Genomic DNA, 15,698 nt, shown 5'->3' on the forward strand with positions numbered 1-15,698 from the left:
CTTGCTAGCGGTAGCCGATCGGGAGCCCGGTGGACAGCGGTGACACCGGAGGAGAGTCCTTCCTTTTGTATGTGTGTGTGTTCCCGGCGTTCCCGTCTTCGTCGTCGTCGTAGACCGGCCTCGATATATGTGCTTCGTTTTTTCCCTTTGCCATCACCGCCTTGTGCTGCTGCTGCTGCCTTCTCGGATCTTTTCCTTTCCTGCCCGTTCTACTCTCCTCCACGCTCCCAAGAGCCCTTTTACGTTAAGCCGCACCGCGTGGCACACATACATATACAGCGACGCAACGAAGCGATAGGACCGTATCTTTGAAGGATTGGTAAATAGTATAAACTCACTGTATGTTATTCTCCTTTTCTCTTTCTCTTCTTTTCAGTGGCGGATTTCGCGAATGCGGAAAATTGGCAGATGAATAAAATCATTCAAAATTTCAAAGAGATTGTTTTATATTACATTGACATACAATAATATTAATATTGAGATATTGTTTGTAACATTTGATAAGTTGTATCCATTGTCTTATGGTAAAAAGTAAGTAATTAATGTAATAGAATTATTGTAATAGAATATTGTGTGATTAGATGCGAATGCCTAAAATGTGCATTTATTTAGAAATCCGCTACTGTGCAAATCTCTTTTTGTTGCCTTTTCCTCTTTCGTCCTTGTCGCACGATCCCTTCGCCGACGCACGCATACTTTACCGCGTTTGTCATTCCACCCTCTTCGTTCTGTTCCGCACACATACTCAACGGCGGTTCCTCTTCCTTCCTGCCATCTTTCTCTTTCTCGGATACGCATATACAAGCGCGTAATATATTCGTTCTCTCTCACACACATACACACACATACGCGCACGTGTACAGCCGCTGCGTCGAGAAGCAGAATATGCGAACGCCGCGATACTATGTTATGCCTACGGATTGCGAGTCTGACATACTTTGTATGTTAATGCCACATAATGTCGGTTTTGTTCCTCTTTTCAGCATTTATTTGTTCGGCTCTCCCTCGCACGACTGCTTTTGTCGCGAGCGTGGACACGACGTGATGTTTGTACCAGGTATCACTGTCTCCCGATCAGTCTCTTGATCTAATTCGTGAAAGATCGCTCTGATATTTAAAGAGTGAGAATTTTGAGTTGAATGGCAAAATTTATCCCCTGGGAATAGTTAGAACAAGAGCGAACTGAGATTACAGGAAAGCAATTAACTCGACTCTTTTCTTTTTATTTAAACCATTAAGTATATCCTCTCGCTCTCTTTCTTTCGTTCAAACGTGTAAAGCGGTAAGTTAAAATTGGAAGTTTGAACGAATCGTCTGACTCATCACCGGGGTTCATTGTTCCTGGACGACAAATCAGCGTCAGAATTCCCACAAGTCGGCCGAGTAACGCACGATATAGACCTGCGATTTTACGTTGACAGGTGATGCGGTCTCAGATGGAATTGCCCTTCGCAATACGCGACCGCATCATGGCGGTGTCGCGCGAGCAAAGTGATACACCTCTTCGCTATCGTCGAAAGAAAATGAGAAAGAGATATGACCAAAGATAGGGACAAAGAGAGGACGAGGAATGAGAAAAGGAGAGAAGGAGGAATCACCTTTATTGCCTGGCATAGAATCTCTTTTCAAATCGAAGACAGTCGAGGAATATATAATTATGCGAACCATTAAAAAAAAAAAGAAAAATTAAACGAAACAACTGAGACCACAAAAGTAAAAAAGGATAAATTGTTACAACATATAATAAGACATCTGTAAAGATAAGTATCAAAAATAACAAAAATATAAATAAGTAATGTTTTAGTATAAGAAATAAATAACTAATAATTAATGAAATTGTTAAGACATCAATAGGATATGATTAATGAGACAACGCGTGTGACATAATCCAAGTTACGTGCGCATTGTAAAAAGGCATTGAGAGAGAGGAAAGAGCGAATCGAACGAGAGAATAGGCGGTAACAGCAACGACAACACACAACGACAACTCGGCAGTAGCGAGTAAACGCAAAAGCACCCTCGCTCGGTCCGGCGCGATGCAAAGACGGGGTATAAATAAGCGGCTGTCGTTTGCGGAAGCAGAAAATGGGCAAAAGGACAGAAATAAAGAAGAAGTCGAGGAAGAAAGGGAGCTAGCGACGGAGAAAGGAATAAATAAGTCGGGGGAAGGCGAGCGCGCGGAGTGAAAAAAGAGTGAGAAAGAAAGAGAGAGAGAGAGAAAGAGAAGAGACTCGGCAGCATCGGCAGTGGGTCCAGCTCTCAAGTCCCTTGTCGCTTTGCTCGACCAACGTCCCGATCTACTACTTTCGCGGTATACGATCGTCCTTTCGCATTGAAAGCTTTTATTTCCGCCGTGTACAAAAGTCGAACCAGCAGCCTGGCAGGTGTATTCGCGTCTCGTTATCCGTAGGACCACTTCTTTCAAATTATAGTATAAATTTAAGGATACATCGAAACTTAAATCACGAAGGAGAGAGATAAATAATAATTTATTATAATTCGAATATTAAGAAATATTTATGTTTAATCAAAGATTAAGGGATTTTCGGCAGACTGTAAAACATACAAGTTTCGATCTCCATTTAATTTGATTTAAATTCAAAAACTAATTCTTTTTCAATTCAATTTTAAAAATACGCTTCTAAAGGAATTTAAGAGCGCGACAAATAATTTCTTAAAAGAAAAATCTGTTTCCTAATTCGTATCGTTAGAATCTAACATTGAAATTGGAAAAGAAAACGCCCTGCATACGTGTGCACGCGCGTATGTTTTGGTGACTGCAAACAGAACAGAACAGAGCGGAGCGGAACCGAATGAGAAACGGAACAGCGGCGAACGCAACGGAGAGAAGCGCGAGTTGACTGCGGCAGGGGCGCAGCATGTTTATTGGCGCATCTCCCAGTCTTAAATCTTTATGTTGTCTCCGCGACGGGGTCTGGCGATCCCTCTCCCCCTCTTGGTTGGCGGGACATCCTCGCGCGGAACAAGGACGGAGAGACCGTGGCACTGGCTGTACGGTAAGGGGACGAGAAGGAAGGCGAGCCGGCGCGGTCGGACGAGAGGCTCGCAGGGCGCGCACAGGGAGAGATATATCTTCCCGGCAGAGTTTTGCGGTCGCGAAATCGAGTCAAGAGAGTCGGACAAACCGACGGTCGAAGCGCGCATCCACCGCATTACGCACACAGAAGCCGCGATTTTAACGTGCCTCTAGAAATGGTCGCGCTGAGGGGGACAGTCTCTCGATGCTAAGAGCACATAGACGGGAATTATTAATGACCCGGCTGTTGAGATGTATTTGCGAGTATACGCGGCAAGAGTGACAGAGCGGGATGCGTATATTCAAAGTTCCCTCCGGTAGCGCACGCCGATTACGTCATCGCAGATCGCAGGGTTGATGGTTGATGGCAAACAGACACATAATAACCGCTGTCATTTAGAATTTTAAAATCATTCTCGCAAGATATCTCCAACGTTGTATCTAATCAATTTACGAGTCTAGATTTAAGAAACATTTAAGACAAAGGGATAAAGAGAGATGAGTTGGTTTGCAATTATTTTTCATCATATATAAGCGAATTTGACATCTTTCGATGACGTATTTGAAGGGAGCCGCGCGAGATCGAGGATCGAAATGTCATCGACTAACTTCACTCTTTTCTTCAGTCAGTCGCGTGAACCGATAAACGTAAACGCGTTTTTCTTGTCTCGCTCGCAAAATGACATCTAGTTACGTGACAGTTCGTCGAGTCGGAATGCTGTAATCAACAGTGCGCGATATCGTCGTTATTATCGCTATCGCATATAAAAACGTGCCAATCGAGTGCGTCTGACGAAAGAACAAATGGGAAAAACGATCGACATCGTTATCGGCGAGGCGGGGGGTGAGTGAGGGTTTATAGCCGATACGTGTCGTTTATCGGACTATGCTGCATTTAATTAATTGAACGACAGTAACCTGTAGGCAGCTTTGTTGCTCTCGAGCTTCTCGTGGCTCTCGAGCGAAAGCTAATCAGCGCATTAGTGATAGCGACATAATTTCTCGAAATTTCGTTGTCATATACGAATTATTCTCTTCCTTTGAAATTAGTAATGGCGCCCGAATACGCGGCACTGGGTCGTTAATCCGTTCAAATTGCGAGAGGTGGCGCCACCGAAACATGCGTAGGCGCCACCAGTCTCAATTTGAAAAATCGAGTTTCGCGCACGGTGGCAAGTACGTACAGCTTCGGTCAACGGTTTTCCCAGATTTTCGTCATTTGTAATATAAAATTTATAATATTGTGTATTCAACTTTAAATATGCATTTGAAATAATCGATATGAAGGAGATTCGAGAAATTAAATGGTACGAGTGGTTGTTGAAGGAGTTAATCTTAATACTTTGATATTCCGTTGCAAAGTTGCTACATTCGCACGCATCTTGTGCATTTACTTAATTAGACGATTGTTTTCACGAATAATAGATAATTTATTCGCAAATATATATATATACGTATATTTAGCTATATTTTCTTTTCTATTGTCTTTCTAGATTTTATCAACATCAGGAATTTTGGATTATTTTTATGAGCGCTTCTCGACTGTTGGAGATTACATCAGCGAAATGATGCTGCATCACTCGGACTTCATGAAAGGTACGTGCTCAATCTGCGTCAATTCGAAGAGAGAAAGAGACCCGGCATTTCGTACATCGCGGAATTCTCGGTATATCGGTGATGAGATACGCCGCTCGACACAAAGGTTTTGACGATCCCCAAGTAAGTGAAATATCATCGGCGATCATTCACGCGAGATCTTTATCGCGCGCGGGCAACGTGATCCCTGACCCCACCGAACTCGGGAGCAGTTTTATGCCGAGCCCCCGCGGCGCGCGAATAAGCCGATTGCCGAGATGGGGAAGTTATATTATCGTTCCGTGGATGCTGTGTGCGCGGTGATCGCGACACAGGAATGTAACGCTCTTCCTCTCGAGGTGCGAATCCGCGCGAATATCGCGCTTGGTGGAAAAATATTTCCGACGTCATTCCGCACGCAGGAACTCGATAAATAAGCTTCGGCATTTCACGCGTTTCTCCGTGCACGCTGTAGCGAGAGACACGATTCCGATATATTCGAGTATCTTATATATTTTTTTCCCTCTTCTCTTTTAGCGTTTTATCTTATGTTTAGGACATGTTTGTTGGCAGCAATCGAATTGACATAACGTGGGAGATAAATAGAAAAGGTGTTATCTTGGTACTTAGACGTTTCGAGCCGTCTGTTGTTCATGAATAGAAGTCGAATCACGGCAAGACATGCTGTGTCGGTTTCGCAAAATGATAATTAGGCTTTTTACGGTACACGGCCAATTCCAATCTACATTGTGTGTTTGAGGTGAATTCTTGCGCGGTAAGGAAATCGCGCAATACTTTTCGGGCCCACACGTTGCGAAAAAGTGAAATGTGTTGTACCATTGCGTTTCCATTGTTGTGTCACGGGGAGGCGTAAAACGGGGCAAGGTTGCCATTCGCGATTGTTTGGAAAAAATCTCATACAAGTTCGATTCGTTCCCAAATCCTTCGTATTCACGCTAAATATCTATCTCTTTTATTATTGTATATTACACATAAATTACGCTGGTACATCGACTAACTGATCGAGCTCTATATTTTAATTTTATTTTATACGAATATATAGAAATAATATTTACAACGATTTAATACAAAATCGCAACCGCGATACTAATTTTAGAAACACTTTGCGCGACATTAAATCGGTGACGATTAACTTTCTACGATCACGAGACGCACGCCGTTCTTGACAAAAAATTATTCTGAAATCTTTCTGGCGTAAATGAAGACGTTGCGATAGAGAGAGAGAGAGAGAGAGAGAGAGAGAAAAGATGGATGGGCAGACGATGACGAGAGAACGAGAAAGAAAAAGAGAGAGAATACGCGTTTTCCATTGTGAAAATCTCGGGGGAATCCCTGACCTCCGGTGGCTGCTCGCTTTAATTACGTTTGTCATTTCATAGCCCGATGTCTCATTATAAAGAAAGTTCGAGACATAACTCAGCACACTTGCTGCAAACCTAGGTGGCCTCTTTCTGGTAACGGCACTAACCAACCCAACCAGACGACCAGCACCAACCAACCGACCAGTCATGATCCCCCTTTTACCTTACGTATAGCCCTCCGCGTGCCTCTCTTCGCATCGCCGCACTAGATCTTCGGATAAGAGCAAACACCATTTTAGCGGTTCCTTACACACCAGACATCCGCTCTTTTCCTATATGTATATATGTATTTACAGCAGTACTCTCGGGAGAAGCTAGCTGCATTTTTTTCCGCGCGAATATGTCAAGGGAAGGGAAAGACGCAAAGGAAGGGGATGATGAAGGGAAGGCAGAAAGAGAGAGAGTGTGCGTGTATGTGGAGGGGGAGGCGGGAAGGGAAGAGAAGGAAACTGAAAGAGAGAAAGGAATTTAAAAAAAGACAGGGACACATATGTGAAGAACCGAAACCTAATCTCCTTCGTACGCACGGGTGTTCGATTTATAGGTACGCGTGAGATCGGAGGAAGCAACAAACGGGATAGCGTACCGTTTCATGTGCGTGATAAGAGTTTCGTTCCTCGAAATGATATATTCCTTGCAATCTAGAGTTACACCAATCATCGCGCAATCGTTTCGATTGATTTCATCATTTTCTCTCTCGGCGTTTGTAGAGAAATTCAATTAAAATACGTGTCGGGCAATTTTTATGTACAAGGTCGAAATACTTGTCTAATTAGCGAATGTCGTTAATCGATACAGCAGTCTCTTTCTCTTTTTTAAAGCCAATTATTTATTTATTATTATTTAATCTTAATTTAATTTTATTTATTTAAATTGATTTAAATTAATTGAGATGTTTTGAAACTTATTAAAATTAAAAATACATATCTCATACACACATACATATCTTCTGGATTTTCTCTGAATTTCACAAGCGGATGTCGCTTATCTACGAGGTCTTCGCTGTTATCCCGTAACGTTACTTCGTCCGCGAGATGCCTAATCGCGCATACTTCATATTCAGGTTAATTTCGCATTTAATTGCAGATTTATCTGTTTGCGAGACCTATCCGCTATACAGTTAGAGCGATAATCAATCTCACCGGGAACGGTGAGAAGATCTACTTTAGGAGAACCGTCATTTTATAAAATTATGCGCTGCAACATTGTAGAGTCATATTTATAATTGTAGCAACGTAAGGAATAATTAATGCAGTATAGAGCTAGCGCTTATAATTAAAGCACTAGAAATTGCGTGTGCATTTATTACAATTATAATATATTTAAATACGATTAGATAGAGAATAAATAATAATTAGCACAATATATGAATAATCATCATTTCTTTGGTCGAGGTTATTATAATCGGGGATAATTATTATTCACCTCTTCGTATATAGAAAAAAAAAATAGGTTTTTGCCCTCCTCTTTCAATTATAAATTCATATCGAATATCGATTTTAACCGAATCTAGACAACGACGTCGGCTTTTCGCTGCGAAATATCGTCGCCGCGGCAATTTTCCCGCGATTGACTCGCGTGCATGTAACTCGATTGCGATTTGCGTACGAATCCCGACGGCTCGGCATTCGATCGCACATAAAATTTAGCTTTGCATGCTGATAAGAGGGGCACCTGTGTGTTGCGCGTCACACTATACCGCTCTCGTCTATGCGTACATATAACGCACACGCGTAAAAGAGACCTCGCCGCGCTATATTACACCTCTTCCCCTCCCCTCGTTTCCGACCCTCTCCTTCGCCACCTCCTCCCTCTCGCCTTCTTTTTTCTCTCTCCTTCTCTCTGCTTCTCTTTCTTTCTCTTCTTCTCTCCTCTAAGCGTATACGCGCGCACGCAGATCCCGCGTGTCGATGTGGGTACGGTTATTAGCCCAGAAAGCAAGGCCCCTGCTTCCGGTGTAGGCACTTCAGTTCGAGAGTTTCTTAACCCCTTCTTATACACGACTCTTGCTCGGCCTGGCCTGGCCTAAGACTCTGCCCTGGCTTGGCCTGTCGGTTGCGGGTGGTAGGTAGCTAGGTACCGTAGAGGTACACAGCAGCTAGCTTATACAGGGTGTTCCGCGACGAAATTTGTTCGCGGACTTCTCCGTGCGATCTGAAGCCTTCTTTTTTCTCGCGACAGATATATCGAGATGACTCTTGAATTATAAAAACGATCGAATCGATTGAATATGATAAATGTACATTTTTTTCGGAGATGCAAATAGATTAATTTCAAGTGGTTTTTATTTTCTTTAAATTCGATATGTTCGCTATTAAAAAATAGCGAGATATATTAGAGACGTGCAATTGAGTGGAAATAATATTTGAAGACGTCGCGAAAAATGATAATAAATGACAACACCTTGTATACAGTAGATATATATCCAGCGTGTACACGTTGGGATGGATTATCAAATAACGAACCCGTCATTTTTCCTGCGGCGAGGTGGACCCGCGACCTGTCTCACCAGGAGCGCTCATAGATCTCGAGAGACACTGAACGATGCGCACGATTCCGATGCACGCGATCTCGATTATCCTACGGTAGCGATTCGCGATTGTATTAATTTATAGACTAGAAATAAACTGCTTTATGTCTCGCAAGAGATATAATTGAAAAGGAATTTAGAGAAGTGATATTTTCTTTATCGTAAAAATTAACGTTAACGAAACTGGAAACAAAAATCGAGATGAGAAATTTAATCGGATTCGATAACATGCGACTGAAATTACCGATTGATCAGAGAGGGAGAGAGAGAGACGAACGTAATTTCTAAACAGAACGAATTTTGCGGTACTCCTCGCGAAGTCGTTTGTATATAGTCGAGGCGTCCGCGGTCTTTCGAAAGTGATGACCCCGCGAGCGGTAAAGGTGCGTGCAGCTGCTTCCTCCTCGGAAAGCATTTTATACGTATGGAACAACACTAATGCGATGGAGATTAGCTTAGTTGGGTTCCCATGAACTATTTTTGAGCTTAATCGTTGCGCTGATCTGCTGTTATACGCCGTACGAGGCGCTGCGTTGTAACAGATAATTACTTGCGTGGCGGGGGATAGACGTTCCTGGATCGCTAATGAGCCTCTCTGGAATATTATCGATGCGCGTACGGTAGCGTGCTTATAACCGCCTTTCTTCCCGGGGACGAATAATTTCTTTTTACAACAATATTGTCGGGAAATCCTTTGTTTTTTACAAATTGTAAATAATAAATATACACACATGTTGCATTAATTTCTCGTTAATTACTTCGTGAGCCAAAGTAACGACACTCTTCTCCATGAAAAAAAAAATAAAATTTTGTATTCTCTGATTTTAAATTATCGTAAAAATATCTTGCGATCGCAATATATATATATATATATATATATATATATATATATATATATATATAATCTGTCGAAAGATCGCTCTCTTTCGTCAAACTGTTTGTCGTTCGCCGACGCGTATCGTGTCTGGGTCACAGTTGAGAGATTAAAGAATCGCTCCCGACTTCTCTCTCTTCAGTTGAGAGCTCACGTGGAAATGAGATCATATTGGCACGCAATCGTAATGATCGACTTAAGATACGTTGATATAACGATCAATGTCAGATGGTGCGTTTGTTACTTTTCTCACATGGACGATGCATACGAAAAATTTACGCGTTGATGGATAATTATTTTAATTATCTATATCAGAATTTTAAAAGAATTAAACTCGCATTATAAATATACGTGATCATGACATGAATATTCTCTTGGCATGATTCGAATAATGGTCTCGCTAAAATCGCTCAGCAAAAACGATTGCAATGTCGGAAGTGGCAATGCCCGGCAAGAGCGTACGGTTCTCAAAGGGTTAATTGGGCATAGTAACTCTTCAGGTGACCAAGCTCCATGGGAGTGTGACGGAAAGAACCCGGTTTCGTGCGCGGAATTAAGTACAGTACCCACGTCTCTATTTATAACACCTAATAGACGAATGTCTTCTCACCTTGCGATAGCAAAATATGGAATGTCCTTGCGGCATCGACGTTCCGATTCGATTATACCTTGCTACTGCGAAATATTATCATGTGTGTGTGTGTGATCTCCCCTATATCTTTATACACATATTACTTATATTATCTTATAATTGCGCAATATATAAATTTTTATTCGCTAATATTTATTGAGATATGAAAAAAATAAAGATTTTATTTGATTTTCATATATCAAGATTATTAGAAACTATGATTATTCAAAAACTGCATGTTTCTATTTAAATCTATTTGAAATTCAAAGTATATTTTTAGATTTTGAATTAACGTAGCGACTTTTATAAAAATATATTGTGCGTGCGTGCAATCTCATACGTACGGTCGTTTAATATCGATGACATTGTACCGGGAACTCGAACCTTCATTATGCGCCGTCTCCAATCATGTGTGACAAATTATTCGCGCGTCACTTCCTTTAATGCACTGACGAGATTTCCACGGGATATGACCTGACAGACAGTCTAACAGAGCCATGCACAATTCTCCAATATATACGCGTCAACAAGTAACGAAATAATCATTACGATTAATCAGATGTTCCTTTATTCATTAAAGCAAAGAAAGAATTCAAGGTTTTAAATTAAAAAAATAACAGCTCATTTTGGAATTGATTTTTGAATTAAATTTTATCTTAAGCCTCAATTATTAAAACATTTAATATCGAAAGTTAAAAGATTGCGAATAAATAATATACAGAGTTTTCGTTAAAGAGAAGCAATCTCTAGTTTCTCACGGTGTCGAGACGACTGACAGAGATATGACGTAACAAGTTTTATCAAGACATTTTTAAATCATATACACATTTTATTGATATTTCAATGTCTATCATATCCAAGACTTTCAATCAGTGCGTTTCAAGGATTAATGTCAAATTGGCAAACAATATCGCACGCGTCGCGCGATGTTCTCGCCGACAGCACACCGTGCGGTTCAAGTGTCTCTCTTTCTCTCTCTTTCGGAATAGGATATATTAAAAGAAAAAAAAAAAGTATCATCCTTGCGTGTCGGAGCCGCGGCTGAGGTCGAGGAGCAGCGCGGCGCGGTACACGACGACGACGCCACAGCACACGAGGCGGTCGTGCATAAGTCAGCACTCAGGATATTTCGTCATTTCCTGCTTCTCACGCGATACAATCTAAATTAACTATGTTCGCTTGGCTAGGCCTCCTCCCTCGCACGGAGAGTCTCGCATCTCTCAAGAAAATTTCTTATTTCCTAGCGAGGAGGGCCGCCGTCGCCGCTACCGCCGCCGCCATCGTCATCGCCGTGCAAGGTACACGAGGGGACGTCGAGAGGACGAAGACGGGGAGGCTGAAGATCCGCGGCTTTCACAACGTTCCCGTTTTGCGCCGTCAAGTGAGTAAGTTGCCGCTAACGCATTCTCCACGGCTCGGAAAATCGGCCTTTAATATTCTCGCAACCGGAAGAGAGAGATACGCGTCGTCCTGTCGCATATTGTCGCCCTGTCCGCGGAGAGAATCTCGTTTGAGAACCACGTTTTCTTAAACTATCTCTGTCTAAATTCCATGATAAAAAAGAGGAAAAATACATAACGAGAAAGATGGAGAAAATATAATAAAAATCACTCGATGAAAAAGAGAATTAGGACGTTTGCAACATAAACAAGTCTCACCGCCAAAATAAAAAGTCGAAGCCATGCGGTTTATATTCACACACCAATCGGTTGCCAACTCGACTGTGACTTTTGCGAATTACGGAAGATTCTAATTTGTGCGCCTATTCTCGGGGAGAGGCCGTTTTACGGCTCGAACGAAGCAGCCGCGGAGGAAGTAGGGCGTAAAGTGCCTTGAACTTTGAACCACACTTTTTTTTTTTTTAATGACGCGAATGGGAAACGTGCGATAATCTCTATGTCAGCACCTTATTATTTATTTATATTCTTAGATCGTCAACAACATTAATCATAAAAATGAGAGAGAGAGCAGCGTTTTTATAATTATTTTCTTATTTCTACTTTTAACGTAATCAAAAAATTTTCTCACGATATAATTGATCATAAAATATCGCATAGAGATTTTAGCCTTGTTTTATATTTTGTGTTTCGGAAATTAGTATTGAATTTTTTTCCAAGTCTTCTTAGCTTCCCAAAAATATTTATTAAAGCGAAGCGGTTATCCCGTTATAGATTTTAATTAATTCAAGATTACAATGGGATCACGCGCGGGTATCCACGTGGCTTTAATTTTGGCAAATGTCTGACCAGTGATGGAGCGCATCACTTGCTCGATGGTTTCTCAACGTCGCTCGATGGTCCTCTCTTCCGCCTCGTATTCTCTATAAATTCCCTATATGAAAGATTTGAAAATCGCGATTAAACGATCAACGACACGCACGATGATCACACGATCGGACGAGCAATTTTGTAATTACGATCGAGCGATTAAATCGCGTTTTTCCTTGGAATCCGAGGTGGTAGCAAACTTCAAAGAACACGCGAAAGAAAGGAGATGATATCGGCACAAGTATGTGAAGCGCGGAAATGTTGCACGGTGTGGCGGAGAGAACACGCGCGTGAGCAATAAAAGAGAAGGAGAGAGAGAGAGAGAGAGAGAGAGAGAGAGAGAGAGAAAGAGGTGCAACTGACCATGGTGCAAATACACGCGTTCATAGAAAAACAGGGGATATACGGGTGTTTTGCATAGGACGAACACGACGGACTTCCTCTTTTCGTCTTTACGTTGCGACAACTAATCAATTACGGTATCAACTTTAATTGCTGATAACGAATAATTTTTGCTGCTAAAAATATTTGAGCTTTATCGAAAATTAATCGATACATCCATCTTTCTCCCATCGTTCCCATATCGCGAGTCTCCGTCCGTAGGGTCGCGCGAAACGGGGCCGGCCCCGGCCTGCGTCGCGTGACGTGTCACGATGTACGCAGGCTACGCGATCGGTCCTGTGCCAGTGGCGTTTCTAACAAATTAACGGCCGATATCTCTCGTCGTTTACCCTTCTTCCTTTGCCTTCTGGCTCCACCTCCCGGCTCCGGCGTGTCCGGGCCGGCTCGTGAGAGGCAACGTCCGCGCGCGGGGATCGCGGGCGCGTCGGGAGAGAGATCATTTTTGCCACGTATTTGCAAACTGAATAATAAATACCACGGATGTATGTACGCGAAAGAGCAACGCGTTCCGCCTTCACGCAACTCGCGCTTAGCGCGGATTGGTCGCATCAGCCGCAAGGGGACGGCGATATTCATTCCGTCGTCTCTCCTCCGCTCCGTGGACCTACTTTGTACACGCACACGAGCGTACTATACGGGTTGCACGTGCAGGATGAATTCCGCGTGGAGGGGACACGTATGCACGCCGTTGTGTGCGTCGTGTATCTCTCTTTCTCTCTCTCTCTCTCTTTTTCCTTCTCTGTCTCTTTGCCGCCGTCACGGAGAGAAGCGGCATTCGGCTTGAACGAGTCCGTCTCTCTTGGTCCACTTCTATGTCTCTCTCCTCGATCTTTCCCTCTCGCCTTTCTCTATTTCCCTCCATCGCACGTTAGCTCTCTGTCTTTCTCTCGTTTTTCGATTTCCTCCTTTATCATCTTATTATATTTGGTTTCGTAGATTACGCAAATTTTGCATTTTTGATGACCTTTATCTTTTTTTTTTTTTTTTACGTAATTATTGTATATTTATTTTTATTGTACATTATAGTTTTTATTTTATAAAAATTTTTCCGCGTGGAAATCTTCCCTTTCCTTTTTACATCAGTTTTATTTCGCTTTTATGTATTTAGACTTGATATTTTTATATCTAGTATTATTATATCTTTATTTTTCACACATGTATATATAATTTCTCTCGAGGAAAAGATTCTGCCGAAAAAATATAATGAATATTTTTTTTTTTTCTTTGCCTCTATTTCTTCTTTCGATCCTTATGTACGGATCGAAAGTATACGTGCTTATCACAAATGAATACACATTCATTCTCCAACAAATACTTTGCTCATTAGGTTCTGTTCTCGTCGCATTTTTGGCATCCTAAATTTAAACCTGTCATTTTGCGAGCAAAGATATATGGCTAGCAAAAAACGCTTCGCAGGAAAAATTTTGAAATTTCGAGATAATTGAGATTATGATAGATTAATGATAGTTAATAACATTCTCTGATAATATAATCTGAAAATAGATACATCGAAGCAAAGATACGTGATGTTTATTAGAATTTTTCGCGATCAAATTGGAATAATAATAATTTAAGGTGCCAGAAAGAAAGAAATAAATCGCAAAGATATTTAAAAGATATAAATTTGATTTGCGGATATAAATTTTGTCAATTTTTATCGGCATGCATAAGCGAAAGAAAATACTCCGCATTGAAAAGGTAATATCATTGAAGGGACTGATAATAAGAAGCAAGACGCGGAATATCAATGATAATACGCGAGCGCGTTCCCGTCACGGCTATAGAGACTTCATTTCGTTTTAGGGATTGTTCGAATAGCATAAATATTTATACGCGTACGCAAGCATTACGCGCTTGCCAGCGCATTAACGAGCACAATGCACCTATATCGTTTCATATACATACCAACTGCTCAGGTGAGTGACGGCCGTCCGAGCGTGTGATGTTTTTCTCAGTTTACTTTACGGTTCTTCAGGGATGTCGCTTTCTTCCGTATATCATCACCTTCTGCATTTCTATTTTTATATATCTTCTTAAGGATTAATAATATAGAGGGTCTCTCCGCTAAATCGTAATACAATCGACGTAGTGTAACTTTTTTCGTGAAGAATATAAAATTTTTTTTTATTATAGCAAAAAATTTAATTGTCATCTATTTACTCAGGAAAAATCATGTCTCTCCACATTACGATGCATTTTCATATTTTTAATAGATCAAAATGGACCGATAATAGTCTATTAAATTATACGCATGAAGGGATTAATGCGAGGAATATTCTTTTTTTCGAATGTTTTTGTCTCTGTTCGCGAGGCGTAGCGTGAGACGGCTACGTCATCGAGATTGGTATCGATCGTATTATCGAAAGGGCAGCCGGTATGCAAGTCGAGCGAGCTAGCACGGTAACTGCCCCGCATCCTCTCGCGCGCGCGACTTGGTTCGTAATCTTTTAAATATTCAATTTTGTACGCTCGGTTTTACATTCACTATAGCGTATCGGCCGCTACGCTAGACGAACTCGAACGTACACACATGTTTCGACTTATGCAAAAACAATTATATATTTTCATATCGTAGATCTGATCCACGATTCAGCCTTTACGAGGATCTCTATGGATATTCTCGATCTCGTCATTAATTAAATCATTAACTAAACATCTCTGGAGAAAAATTCTCGACAATTATTTTTTTTCAAATGGATATTATAAAGATTAATTTAAACATTACCTTCGACGACGATGCTGTATTTTCGATAAAATTCTCGTCGTTGAGAAAAAAATCCTTCGGACGGAGGATATAAAAGGAAATGCGCTCCAAGACTATGTGTTAATTTGCGATGCATGATTTTGCGCGCGCGGAATAATTAACACATCCCTTCTTACACACTTACTTTACACAGGATAAAGTTCGACGTAACGAAGCGTCCGACATTAACGAAGCGTTAAAGCGAGGCAGGTGTGTTGCATTAATGTAGTAAGACCGGGAGGAATATAAAATCGCAT

General features: G+C 41.4%; 2 protein-coding genes across 5 annotated transcripts in view; one reads left to right on the top strand and one right to left on the bottom strand.

The window, feature by feature from the left end:
• Positions 1-15,698, bottom strand: part of LOC126855677 (uncharacterized) — a 168,776-nt gene that overhangs the window by 105,642 nt on the left and 47,436 nt on the right. The gene's annotated exons all lie outside the window — the stretch shown is intronic.
• The window catches only part of LOC126855659 (putative transcription factor SOX-15), a 40,278-nt gene continuing 29,190 nt past the window's right edge, over positions 4,611-15,698 (top strand). The window contains exon 1 of one of the 3 annotated variants that reach the window (XM_050603503.1): positions 4,611-4,633. The gene's annotated coding sequence lies outside the window, so the exon portion shown is untranslated. Of the gene's footprint in view, positions 4,634-11,366; positions 11,415-15,698 lie in introns of those variants that run through there. The other 2 variants (XM_050603502.1, XM_050603501.1) reach the window with 2 other exon arrangements.

Source organism: Cataglyphis hispanica, chromosome 16, assembly GCF_021464435.1.
Source record: "Cataglyphis hispanica isolate Lineage 1 chromosome 16, ULB_Chis1_1.0, whole genome shotgun sequence".
Lineage (NCBI taxonomy): Eukaryota > Metazoa > Arthropoda > Insecta > Hymenoptera > Formicidae > Cataglyphis > Cataglyphis hispanica.